We start from the raw sequence: 13,400 nt of genomic DNA, 5'->3' as shown, positions 1-13,400 counted from the left end.
ATGTGTGCACTTTGCTTTGTGTGTGTCAGAGGGTGCCCATATATTTCATAAGATTTTATTATTTTTTCTTTTTTTTAAAGATTTTATTTATTTATTCATTAGAGACACAGAGAGAAAGAGAGGCAGAGACACAGGCAGGGGGAGAAGCAGGGTCCATGCAGGGAGCCCAATGTGGGACTCGATCCTGGGTCTCCAGGATCACTCCCTGGGCCACAGGCAGGCACTAAACCGCTGAGCCACCCAGGGATCCCCTCATAAGATTTTCAAAGGACCTACTGGCTTCCAAAATATGTTTTAAAAGCAATTGAAGGGGATCCCAGGATGGCACAGTGGTTTAGCACCTGCCTTTGGCCCAGGGCATGATCCTGGAGTCCTGGGATCGAGTCCCACGTCCGGCTCCCTAAGTAGAGCCTGCTCCTCTCTCTTCCTGTGTCTCTCCCTCTCTCTCTGTGTCTCTCATGAATAAATAAATAAAATCTTAAAAAAAAATAAAAATAAAAGCAATTGAAAATAGAAATTATTATTAGAAATCAAACAAGTACAGGAAGAGGGCAGCAGATTTGGTTTATTCATTTAGATGTTGTGGAATTTTAAAAATCTCTGCCAATGACCAAAATCATATTTTTTTGCTCAGTAAAACCACATTTTCCCTGTTCTCTTCTCAACTCCCTTCCACATGTATGAAGTCCAATGGTAAGAGAAAGAAAACATACCAAAATAAATGCATTGGTCCTGGTTCAAGTTTAGCATCTGGTAGGAAGAGCATTTTGTTCCTTTCATAATTTATTCCTTGCATATTTCCATTCTTAGGTACATAGACTCTTAGAATATTAGAATTGGCTGGATCTGTACAGATCAGATCGCTCACCTTCTTAATTTACATTTAAGGACACTGAGGAAAGGACAAAGATAAATTTATCAGGATTGAAAATGCAGCCAGTATTTCAGAGTCTTTCTGCTAATTAAAATGTTTCTTTCCTCTAAAAAAAAAAAAAAAAAAAAAAAAAGCAGAATCTGAGATTTTCCCTGGTTTCCTTGATAGCATTGCTGAAATTATCCTTTAAGATTCTGACCAGGGATGCCTGGGTGGCTCAGCAGTTGAACATCTGCCTTTGGCTCAGGGCCTGATCCTGGAGTCCCAGGATCAAATCCCATATCAGGTTTCCTGTATGGAGCCTGCTTCTCCCTCTGCCTCTCTCTCTGCCTGCCTCTCTCTCTCTCTCATGAGTAAATAAATAAAATCTTAAAAAAAAAAAAAAGATTTTGACCAAATGCCCTCTCTTCTCTGAAACTTCCCTACTTCAGATGAAATGACCCACATAACTATACACAAAGACTTCTTGATATACAAGAATTCCACTATAACTTTTCACCTCTTTCCATAGAAGGAATCTTGTCATATTCCAGAATTAGAGTAAAAGAGAAGTCAATGATGGAAAGCTTGAAAATGTGTAAATGTAATTCCAAAGCTGACAGTTGTCAGTAGTTCTTCAACCTTTCATTCAACAAATATTTATAGAGTATTTACAATGTGCTAGCTAGGTGCTGAGATTGCAGTGATGAACAAAAGACACATATTGTGCTTGTCCATTCACCATTTGTACACCACCACATTAGTCACTGTTGTATCTCTTTTGGGCAATTCTGTTTCCCTCCTGACATATCTGCTTACATTCTGATCTCCCTTTGATCCATTCTCCACCCAACAGCCAGAAGGATCTTTTGGTCATGCTTAAAACTCCTCTTTAGAACCCTCAGGAGCTCCACTTCTAGAACAATGAAGGGAGGAGCTCTAAGAACCAACTCCTCAGAGAAATAATTAGGACTCATGATATCTTTGAAATTTCTGGAAGTTGTCCTAAGGTTATATAGCAAATGAGGAAAACTTTATTAAAGAAAATCTATTAGATCTCGATAAGAACAGCAAGAGTCTATGGCACAACCCCCTTCTCCCCTTCCCATGTTGGCTTTATGACAGAAGCTCTAATCTGGGAAGGTATCACCAAGAAAATTGAGTTCTTTTTCCTCTCAACTCCCAGTAAAGGGAAATGGAGGGGCAGGCCACCTGCACTTCTCATCTCTCAGCTCAGGTGAGTATGGCTTAGAGGTAAGAGGCTCCTTCCCCCAAAAGATCTCACCTATAGGTGGAGGCATCATCCAAGGCATGGCAGGCCAAGAACATGAGGACTGGAAACCCTTGCTCTAGCTTGCAAGGAAAAGGTTTTACAGGGATTTTATTTAATTTTTTTCTATTTTTATTTTATTTTATTTGTTTAAGATTTTATTTTAAAGTAATCTCTCCATCCAACTTGGGGCTTGAACTCACAACCCCAAGATCAAGAGTCACATGCTCTATCAACTGAGCCAGACAGGCACCCCTTCACAGGGATTTTTATTTTATTTTATTTGTATTTTTTTTAAGATTTATTTATTTATTTATTCATGAGAGACACAGAGAGAGAGAGAGGGGCAGAGACACAGGCAGAGGGACAAGCAGGCTCCATGCAGGGAGCTGGATGTGGGACTCGATCCCAGGACTCCAGGATCACGCCCTGGGCGGAATGCAGGGGCCAAACTGCTGAGCCACCCAGGGATCCCCTTCACAGGGATTTTAAACAACCAATTGGATTCAGGATTCTGGAACACAGAGAATTTGGGACTGCACATAATGCAAAACCAACCTGGGGATTGTGATTACCTTAGCAGAACCAGCTTTCCTTTTACTTCCAGGTCTGAGGCCCCAGAGGAGGCAGTCAGTCTCCCAGCCAACTTCCTGGTCTGAGGCTCTAAGGCAGTCAGCCTTCTTTGCCTCAAGCCTATCAGAGAAAGGCCTGGAATGTTATTCCACAGTCTTTTCCATCTGGTGAATTGCTGCTCATTCTGCAAGACCCTTCTTTCCCAGGACCCCATCCTACAATAAGGGTGTGTCCCAGCTCCTGAGGATTCTTTTGTAATAAGCTGGTCCAAAAGAAAACAATTTCTAAGAGTTAATGAAAAGCTCTTTTTGTATCTCCTACTCTAATTTGATCCTCTCAACTTGAATCCCAGAGGAGGTATGTGTGCTGAATTCTGAGGGTGAGGGAGTGTGTTTTACTTTTAGTTCTCAAAGGTCAGACAGTAAGCCTTAGTCATGCTGATGGGCTCTAACTTTCCTTGGAATCAGTTTTTCAACTCAAGGGATTTTTAGAAATCTTCCAAATGAGGCCATTGTCTCCAAATCACAGTGATAATTACTGGCAGAGTCAGAACTTCAACTCAGGTTTCTGATTTGAAGCCCAGTGCTTCCCCACCCTCCACCCCCCACCCCAGCACTGTTATATAGTATATGGCTTTCTCGAAGGCTCTGTTAGTACCAACTACCATTCCTGGCACACAGTAGTGTCATGATTACTATTGAATGAATAAAGAAATAGCTGTTTTACTGCCCGATTCTTCCTTTTCCCCCTGGATATAGAGTAAAGAAAGAAAACAGCCAAAAATATGTTTTGGGTTTCCAAGCAGTATTACCACCACAACATAATGACCTTTAGGATCTCTGCCAGTCAAGTCATAAAATCAAATTGAATCTCTGAAGAACTACTGTCCTTTCTTAGCACAATCCTTGAAGGATACAAAATCCTAGAACCCAGCTGGTAGAAAATACTAACCCAGATCTGTGTATAAGTAATATTGCCTATGAAGGTGAAAGGCCAGATACATTTCCAAAATAAGATAACTGTTCATGGCTACCACATGCATCTGGTTAGAAGTAGAAGGCTGCCAGGTACTATTAAGGTGTGTTTGTTGAAATTAGTTGAATTTAACTGACTTGGATTCGTTGCTGCTCTGATTATTCAAGGAGTCAGAGCTTTAGTCTTTCAAAGTCCTAGAAGCAGGGCTCCAGAGGACATCTGTTGTTTTCTGCTGCAGTCCATCAATTCACCCTCCTGCTAGAAGTACTCTGCTTTACCTCTGGGAAACTCCCCCTCCTCCGTTCTTAGCTCCTATGGCTTGGGCAAGGCTGAGCCAACTTCAGGTTCCAGAGGGGACTACAGATTTCAGACTTGGCTAGTTAGTTGTCTCAGAACCAATGAGCCATAATGAAGGGTTTTCATAAGACTCCTATAACAGAGACTCTTGCTCTTTACTCTGAAGGTAGATTTGAGAGCTCATAGAGACTTTGCCTGCTGCTGCCATATTGCTATCACATAGAGCCCAAGGCTGAAATCAGCATAACAGAAGGCAAAACCGAAAGATTGGAGAGGAACTAAATCCATATGACTTAAATTGAAGCCTGAATCACTTGCCTGAAGCCAGCACTAAGTCTAAAGGTTAAGATATGAACCCCGGTATCTTTTTTTTGCTTAAAGCAGGTTTAGGTTAGGATTTTCGGCTACTTGTAGTCAGGAGGGTCCTAATTTATGTAAGAGTATTTCCCATCTTTCTTCTCCTTCAGTGTTCTCTCCTGAACAGTCTTCTTTAGTATAGGCCATAGACACCCAGCCAATAGGAAGACAAGCTGGTTCACTGTGATCTCTGATTTCTCTCCAATCTCCATCCTACCATCAGAATGATGGTTTTACAACATAACTTGAGCTAAGAAACAAGTTTAAAAATAAGTGTTTTATTTAAGATCATATAGTTAAGCGGTGGTGAAGCCAAATACATGGCCTGGGATTTTTGGATTCAAATACTTTGCTATCTATTTAGCACACTTTTGGTCATATTTGAAGTAGCTCCAAATATGTTGATCCCTTTTTCTGGTTGTAATCATGTACTTTGATCTGCCCTATACAAAGATGGTAGCTTCTAGCCTTATGTAGCTACTTAAATCTAAATTAACTGACATTAAATACAATTTATAATCAGTTCTTCAGTCCTTTCAGTCCTGTTCCAAGCACATAGTAGCCACATGTGAGTAGTGACTGCCATGTTGGACAGCTCAGATATAGAACACTTGCATCATCACAGAAAGTTCTGATGGATGGCACTGCTCTAGAGACAGATTTCCTTCTTTATCCAAAGTAACCAGGCTCAGAGAGCCCAATAGAATCTTCCCTCTCTTCAAATGGCAAAAAAAAAAGGCCAACAGACACATGGTGGACCATGAGCTATTCAGTCATCTATCCCATATTTTCTATACACTTACATGGGATTGACAGGTCCTAGCTACCCATCTCTGGGATGGGTAAATCTGAAATATGCTATTTAGTCAGGGATGATTAATCTGTTGTTACATCAAGCCTGCTGAAATTACTATAGAAATAAATGTAATTTAAAAAATGCATCTCTCTACCCCACTCTGGTCTAGTGTGTGAATATATACTTCTTGGGATTTTGAAGAACATGATGTTTCATTCTCAGGTTGGTGACTCATTAAGAATACATTTCTCAATGACATTTCCATAGATCATCATTCTCCAAGCAGGAACTATCTTCCTAGGTCTGGGCCCATTTTCCTTTCAGATTAAAACCCTGGAGGGAAAAAAATCTAATCAGTTCAGTTCAAACAGGAAGTAAAGCTCTCCAAATGAAAATTTGTACCAGATATTCAAATTGGAAAATGATAACTATGGTATAAAATAAACCTTCTTTATTAGGCAGCATATACAAATGAAAGATTATATTGTCACCTAGATACCACAAGTGAGTTATTTTCTCAGGGAAAAAAAAAAAGAGCCAGCTTTGCTTTGTTGTATGTCAAATGAAAAAAAAAAAAAGATAAACAGATAACACAGGACCCAGGGTGACCATTTGTTTTTGGTTTGACATGAATAGTTTGTATTTGCAAACATTCCCCCATTCACTTGTGTGAAATAATTAGAAAAAAAGCACACAACTTTCACAAAATTGGAGAGGGGGGGGGTCGGTTTCCAGCCCAAGTACTCCCTCGTTGGGGGAGTAATTTGGTATCAGAAGGTAGTCATGGCGACCATAAAAGTTACTCATGTGACTAACGATGCAACTAATGATGCCCACAATTACTTAATTGCAGGCATGCTTAACTGTTTTTGCCATTTTTGGAGAGTGCTTATGGCTAATTGTGGCTGCAAGTGGGTAACTACAGGTGCAATCAGATGTGTTCCTAATTTTTACATTTGTGCTGACAGCAGGAGAATAAACCACCCCCTCTAAAGAGGGAAATTATAAAAAAAGAGGGCTGAAATTAGTTCTTTCAAGTCCAGGGAGGATGGAACAGCCTCCAACATGAAAACAAACACAAGTCATTTAATGTTTAAGCAGAGGAAAGTTCTAGATCATCAGCTGACTTTCAACTAGACTCCATCTGTGTATCTTCTCTTTCCCCTGAGGTTCTCCAACTTGGGTTCCTCTTACTGTCCCTACCAAAAAGGGCCCCTATAGCTCCTGTCCTATCGTGGAATAGATAGTATCCTTTAATTTAGATGAAATATAGTAATAGATACTATCTTTTCTATGTTATCTGCATGGTCATTTAATTTACAAATACTTTTTACACATGGTGTAATATTTATGTGTACAAACGAACCCGAATATATACCCTGGGACAGGCAGTTAGCTTTTGAAATTCTCTCATGAGGAATTAACAACCCGAAGATATAGCTACACCACACTTCAAACATCCTCAAAATCTCGCTGGAAGGTTTTTAATTTGTATAAGGAATTTAGAAATATTTTTGAATAGGTAAAACGAATGACGGGCCAAGGCACATGGTCGGTTAGAAAGATAGAAGCCCCACTGCTCTTATATGGATGGGAATATGGCTCCAGCAAGCTCACTGGTCAGACTTTTTGTACAGTGATTGGGGTCCAGTATTCCGTTAGTCCTATATATTTCTCCTTCACCAAGTCTGTGGCTTGACCTTACAAAAGACTGGCTAGTTCTGTCATTATCTTGTGTCTACCATAGAACTGATCATGCTTACATTACTTGTGGTGCCTAAGACAGAGAGTGGATCCCCAAAGTCTGAAAGACCAGTAATAGACTGTTTTTTATATCTGCTAAGTAGTAAAAATTTGTAGCTTTGGCCAAATTTGGTCTTAAGACCTCGCCTGGTGTGGATGTTGTAAGGTAGAGGATGTACGCCACCACCCATCTAAGCACCAGAGGCTACTTATATTTATCCAAGGAGCCTGGCAGTTGCTGAAGGGCCAAATTGGCTTGGATCAGTACAGAACATGTACATTCTCTTAGCATAGCTTCCACAGGCTTATATTTTCAAAATAAATGAAATAAAAAACAAAGATACATGTAGTTATAATATATTCATGAAATAAAAAGCAAGGATATAAAAAATAGGTAGTTACAGAAGGCACCAAATACAGAGAAATGGACACATTTTCTAGATACAAGAATCACCTTCTACCCAAGGAAGGAAATGTAAACAACTCCTTTCACACACATCTTGCCTGGCCTCTGGCCCTCCTGGGCCCTCCTAAGCCCTGCTGTTTTCCAAATGTTGTGTATCATCTTTTGCCTGTCTCATAAGAGATGCCGGTTAATCACTCAAACTACTCTGTATTCCACAAACAGTATCAAATATCCATTACGTGTGCCAGCCACTGTTCCGGGCTCCGTGGTGACTTGGTGGGATGAATTAGGCTTCTCACCCAAGGGATGGTTTCCTGTAAGTAAGCCCTCTGCTCTATTAATCATCAACTCTTCTGGTTCGGAGCCTGAGGTACAAGCTTTATCCAAATGGCAGAATGGTGAGGACTGGCAAGTAATGAGGTGGAGAAAATGTTGGTCACCAGAGCCCCCTTAGGGAGAGCTTTCTATTTGATTAGAAGAAATACTTTGAAATGACATTTGGGGTGGAAGGTGAAGTCCCAAGGGCCTTCTCCATCAAGAAAAAAATGTCTGTTAAACTGCTTTGCATGAGGCAATTGCTCCTAAGAGGGTGGTGAAGGGGGTGGGCAGGGAGGTGGGGGGAAGAGTGTGCAACCACAGTGCAACAGCAGAGGGATGCCTGCTGCACGATGTAACCCTTCATGGTGATGCACGAATCTTTGCTAAAATATACTAAGTGAATGAAATAACTGTTTAGCGTGCCTGATTGTCTTGTGGAGATTGGTGAAGAGGTTGAGTTTGGTAGCTGGACTGCAGCTGGGTTTTTCAGTTTCATAATGCCATGCTTAGTGTGTGTGTGTGTGTGTGTGTGTGTGTGTTTAGCTTAAGCCAGTATGGTTCTCTCTCTCTCTCTCTCTCTCTCTGTGTGTGTCTCTCTCTTGCATATACCACAGTCTGCTGTCCTGCCCCTGCACATTGTGATCCAGAAGGAGCACTCACGGAGGCAGGTGAAAGGAGGATTATTCTATCATGCTGTGACATGACAGGCGGAGGGTACCAGCAGCCTGGGAGAAATGGGCATGGTGCCCAGGGCTTGGGCAGCCACGAGTCAGAGGATGATTAGACAATGGAAATCAACAGCTTTTCAAGGCTAGAGGACAAAGCCACAGGGATTGTTCAAGGTCCAGCAAACAATCACCACTAAGGAGTCTGTGGTGCTGCTGGCTCTAAGTGAGGCAGGGGATCAAACAGCCAAACATTTCCTCCACACCGGGATGTACCAGGCCAGGAGCTGGGAATTCCAGAGGGGTTGGGGCACTGCCCCTGTCTCTCTAGATGAGAGACTGGATCTCTAGATCCAAGAACCACGGCATCAGGAAGCTTGGAAGGGTCTGGCAAGTTCGGAAAGGCTTCCAAAAAGAGGGGGTCCTTGCTGTCAGCTTTGGAGGACAAAGAGGAGGAGTTGCCAGATATCTGAGGAAGGCCTTCGAGGAAGGGAGGTTAGCCTGTGCAAATGGGCAGAGGCCTGAGTCAGGAAAACTGAGGCAGAAGATGAGGGGCTCAGAGAGCAAAATGGCTCTGGCCAGAAAAAGACTGAGGCCTGAAACAGCCCCTTTCCTCAAGGCGCTTACAAAGAAATCAACCCCAGGACACTTTGCTCTCAGACCTTTGGCTTCCAGCCCCGTGAGAAAATGGCTTTAGGCTGTTTAAGTCACGGGGTCTGTGATACTTAGTTTGCAGCCTGAGCAAGCTCATGGAGCCAGTTGGAGTTCCAGCTCAGCCACCACTGGTCAACCTCCCGGGGTGACATGGCCTAGGCCTCACTTTCCGCGTCTGTGAAACGGGGATAGGAATCAAAGCTAAGTTGTGACGAGTGATACACATGAAGTGTTTAGCTCTGTGCCCAGCTGTCATCATTATTATTGTTATTATATTATTTCTTAGGAATATTTTTCGCTTCAGGATGTAGTTTTAGTGTAATGGAACTTACATGGCTCCAAGTTACTTTGAGGATTCAAACACAGTAAACATGTAGCCACACCTGTAGGAGTAACTTCTGACACGCTTAGGTGTCTAGGGTAGAAAACTTTTCTTCATGAAAAACCTCAGGCTGGTCCTCTGGGAGTGGAGTGAAGGCCACGCAATAGGGGGCTAGATCCTTAAGGTCATGAGTCAATCTGAGTGGGGAGCCTGGGTGGCTCAGTCAATTGAGCATCTGCCTTCCTTTCAGGTCATGATCCCAGAGTTCTGGGATCAAGCCCCATGTCCTTGGGCTCAGCAGGAAGTCTGCTTCTCTCTTTCTCTCCCTTTTTCCCCTCTCATCCCCACTCATGCTCTCTCTTTCTCAAATAAATAAATAAAGAGTTAATCTGAGAAGTTGCATCCTGTTCCCTGCACTCTGGACCTCCCCCTCATCCTTGTTAGAGCTGGGAAACCAAGGCTTCCTTACAAGCAGAACACGACCCAGATCCAAAATACACCTCCTGCCGAAACAGACTTTACATGCCTCCTTTACATGCCTCTTGAAGGTAGTCCACTGGGTTTTGTTGTTATTTCACTTTTATATTTATTTTTTTATTTTTTATTTTTTATTTTTTATTGTGGAGAATCTCAAACACACGCAGAAGTAGACAAAGTAGTTTAAGAGCTCCAGGTGTCTATTATCAACTCAACTAAGGCTGCACATCCACTCCCACCACCATCTTTTTTCTAAAGAATATTCTAAACATTCTCTAATTTCACCTTTAGCATTTAATTATGTATCTTTAAAAGATATGGAGTTTATTTGAAAATAATAGTATTATCACTGACCCAAGCAATTAAAAATATATTATTCATAGCATTATAGTATTCGGTCAGTATTCTCATTTCCCTTTTCATAATCTCATTAATTTTTAAGTTTCTTTGAATAAAGATTAAATTTGTCCTTATTTAAGTAAAATCCACACATTGCAATTAATTAATGTATCTTTTTAAAATATTTTTATTTATTTATTTATTCATAAGAGACACAGACAGAGGCAGAGGGAGAGGGAGAAGCAGGCTCCTTGCAGGTAGCCTGACATGGGACTTGATCCTGGGTCTCCAGGATCACGCCCTGGGCTGAAGGCGGCGCTAAACCGCTGAGCCACCGGGGCCACCCTAATTAATGTATCTTTGAAGCCTCTTCTAATCTACAGGTTTCTCTTTATTTGTTGAAATCTGGTGATTTGCTCTGTAGAGTTACCCACAGTCTGGATTTTGCATTCACTCCTGCAGTGGCATTTAATATGTTACTCTATCCTCTACATTTCTTATACGTTGGCAGTTAAAACTAGAGTCTTGATCAAACTCAGGTTCAATCTTTTAGCCAAACTCCTTCATAAGTCATGTTGGAGTCTTCCAACAGGAGGCATATAATATCTGATTATCTCTCTCCTGCTTATTTGTCCTCCCTTTTTGACTTCTTTCCTTTCCATATCTCATCTTTGTCATTCCAGGGGGAGGATCTGAAAACTGGGAGTCGGTGTGGAGGGACTGCCAGGCTTTTCTGGGCCCCTCCTGGGGTATTGCCTCTTTCTAATCCCTTGCTTCCTGTGTTGCCAACATGGCTTTCCATTCCTCTGGGGGACATGGTGATGCTGCTAAATCTCTTCTCGGAACTGGGTGGGGAACAAACATGCTGACAAAACTTTGGAGGATAACATTTATCTGCTTTTGCCCTTCCACTCTAGGGAGTGCCAAGTTCGAAACCTGCCCCACTTGCTAATCATCCAGATGGCAAACAGCTGTCAGGCAGAGGAGGGACTGCTAGACAGGAACTAACTGAAGCCCTTCCTTCCTGACCCATGCAGAATAGGAATGTAATTCCAAATACAATTTAAATTCAAATTCAGATTTAATTGAAGTCTGAAGTCCAGCCGTAGTTAAGCCCCATAAGAATATTCCAGATCCCTTCGATCTTGGTCAACAAGGGCCTGCCATATATAAAGGATTTGTTCAACCATTTCTTGCCCACACTGGTATAGAAACCTTGCCCCCCCCCCCCCCAAAAAAAAGAAACCTTGCCCAAGATTCAGGCTCTTTTGTTGATTGGAAGTCTAGAAAAAAGAAAAAAATATTATCAGCCATCACTGCCAGCCTAGCTACAGAATAACATTTTGTTGGATTCAGCAACATTTATAGAATAACTTGTTTCATTTGACCTCGATTTTGACCTCAACTAATTTTGTTGAATCCTAAGGGTAGCAGATTCTGCTAATGTCCCAACTCATGTCCCTTTGGTTCACCTTTGAGTTCACATGCAAATGGAGTGCAATAGTTCTTGGGCACACTGGCAGGTTCCTACCTCACATGCCATGGATTCCCTGCTCCTCTTCCTGGGGTTTTTTTTCCCCTGTTCCACCAGAAATTACTAGGCTCTTCAGGGCATTGTGGAGGTGCTGGTTATTTAAGGCTCCCAGAGGCAACCCTCAACCACTGAGAGAAAAGAGTCAATGGATAAGTGCCTCAGCTTCCCCATCCTGCAGCAGGAGAATCCTGAGACATATTCTACATGATTCTTTAAAGAGTCCCTTTCAGAAAACTGATTTGGGGATGCCTGGGTGGCTCACGAGTTGAGCACCTGTCTTCAGCCCAGGGCATGATTCTAGGGTTCCAGGATAGAGTCCCACCTTGGGCTCCCTGCATGAAGCCTGCTTATCTCTCTACCTTTGTCTCTGCCTCTCTCTCTGTGTCTCTCATAAATAAATAAAGAAGACTGATCTGTAGTGGGCTTTCTTAGTCACTGATACCCCTTGTATTGACTTCTTTCCCTTTCTTCACTGTCTCGCTTGAACTCCTGAGGTTACCTCCCAAATAGGCGACCTCTACCCAATTCCTTATGTTGGGGCTGCTTTTGGGAAAGAGAAACTAAGATAAGCAATAACTTTGTTAGTTACTTCAAACCTTTCAGAACAAATGAATGTAAATAATTAAATAAAATATGGAATATCACAGGCTGAGTACATGAACATGTTTGTGATCTCTAATCCTACAAGTGAGCTATTGAATAATCCATTTCTCAGATAAAACTGAGAATAGAAGACATTAAAAGAATTGTCCAAGATCATAGAACTGTTGAAACTGCGATGCAAGTTCATGACTGTCATCAATATTATCTTGCCTCTTGTTTTCTCCATTTTGTTTCAGGTGACAGATTTTCTCTAGCAGCTAGTGGATTTCTGTCTTTTTTCTTTTTTCTTCTTCTTCTTCTCTGAATTGTTCTCTTTGCTTATCTATATTTTGAATGGGAGAATTTCCTGCCAGTTGAACTTCAAGTTGTAAGTAAAAAGGCCCATCTTGATGTGGTCTCCTAGCAACAATTTATGAAACACTTTAAAGCAATTATTCTTCTCAAGCACGTTTCCAAATGTTGAAGCATGTTCATTCACTTCGATCATTAAAATCCCCAAGAACATTCATTGTGTAGCACACAGTTCTGGTAATTATAAGCTTGTCAACAGGTTGCTTAGTGAGCTGAGAGCGAGGACAAGACCACATTCCCCCCAGGAGCTGAGCACTTTGTTTCCAGCCTAGGGGGCAGGGCAGATCCACTCTTCTCCAAAGAAGTCTTAATTAACTTGTGTGGTGGGGGTAGAAGAAAGAATATTTAAACCCAAAATAGCCATCTGTAAAATATCAAACCCATGACAACCCACAGGCCTAAGGAGGATTTGAATACCTAGGTCCAAGTCCGCTAAGCGGGAAGCTTACGGCTCCTTTTCTGGAGCCTCCCTTTCTCGGTCTAGATCGAATATTCAAAGTCAGGCATAAGACCTATCACCTCCTCTGCTTTCTTAAAAATGCAGTTATGCCCTAAATTAGCGGCTGGCCCTTCAGTCTTCGTTCTTCTGGTTGTGGTGTGGTTTTTTGTTTGTTTGTTTAAGATTTTATGTATTTATTTAAGAGAGAGAGCGTAAGTGGGGGAAGGATCAGGGGGAGAAGGAGAAGCAGACTCCCTGCTGAGCACAGAGCCCAATGCAGGGCCCAATCCCCAGGACTCAGAGATCATCACGTGAGCTGAAGTCAGACACTTAATCAACTGAGCCACCCAGGTGCCCCTGTTGTTGTTTTTTTTTAATTAAAAAAAAAATTTTTTTTAAGATTTTATTTTTAAGTAATCTCTACACCT

At 41.8% G+C, this 13,400-nt stretch overlaps 1 long non-coding RNA gene across 10 annotated transcripts in view; it reads left to right on the top strand.

Moving 5' to 3' along the window:
* The first annotated feature begins 1,778 nt into the window (after nucleotides 1–1,778).
* The window catches only part of LOC111098116, a 181,251-nt gene continuing 169,629 nt past the window's right edge, over nucleotides 1,779–13,400 (top strand). For all 10 annotated transcript variants that reach the window (XR_005367083.1, XR_005367078.1, XR_005367085.1 and 7 more), the window contains exon 1: nucleotides 1,779–2,090. This is a non-coding gene — a long non-coding RNA (uncharacterized LOC111098116). The remainder of the gene's footprint in view (nucleotides 2,091–13,400) is intronic.

The sequence above is a fragment of the Canis lupus genome, chromosome 11 (genome assembly GCF_011100685.1).
Source record: "Canis lupus familiaris isolate Mischka breed German Shepherd chromosome 11, alternate assembly UU_Cfam_GSD_1.0, whole genome shotgun sequence".
Classification (NCBI taxonomy): Eukaryota; Metazoa; Chordata; class Mammalia; order Carnivora; family Canidae; genus Canis; species Canis lupus.
Note: the sequence above shows the minus strand (reverse complement) of the source record. Positions and strands in the feature narration are given on the sequence as shown.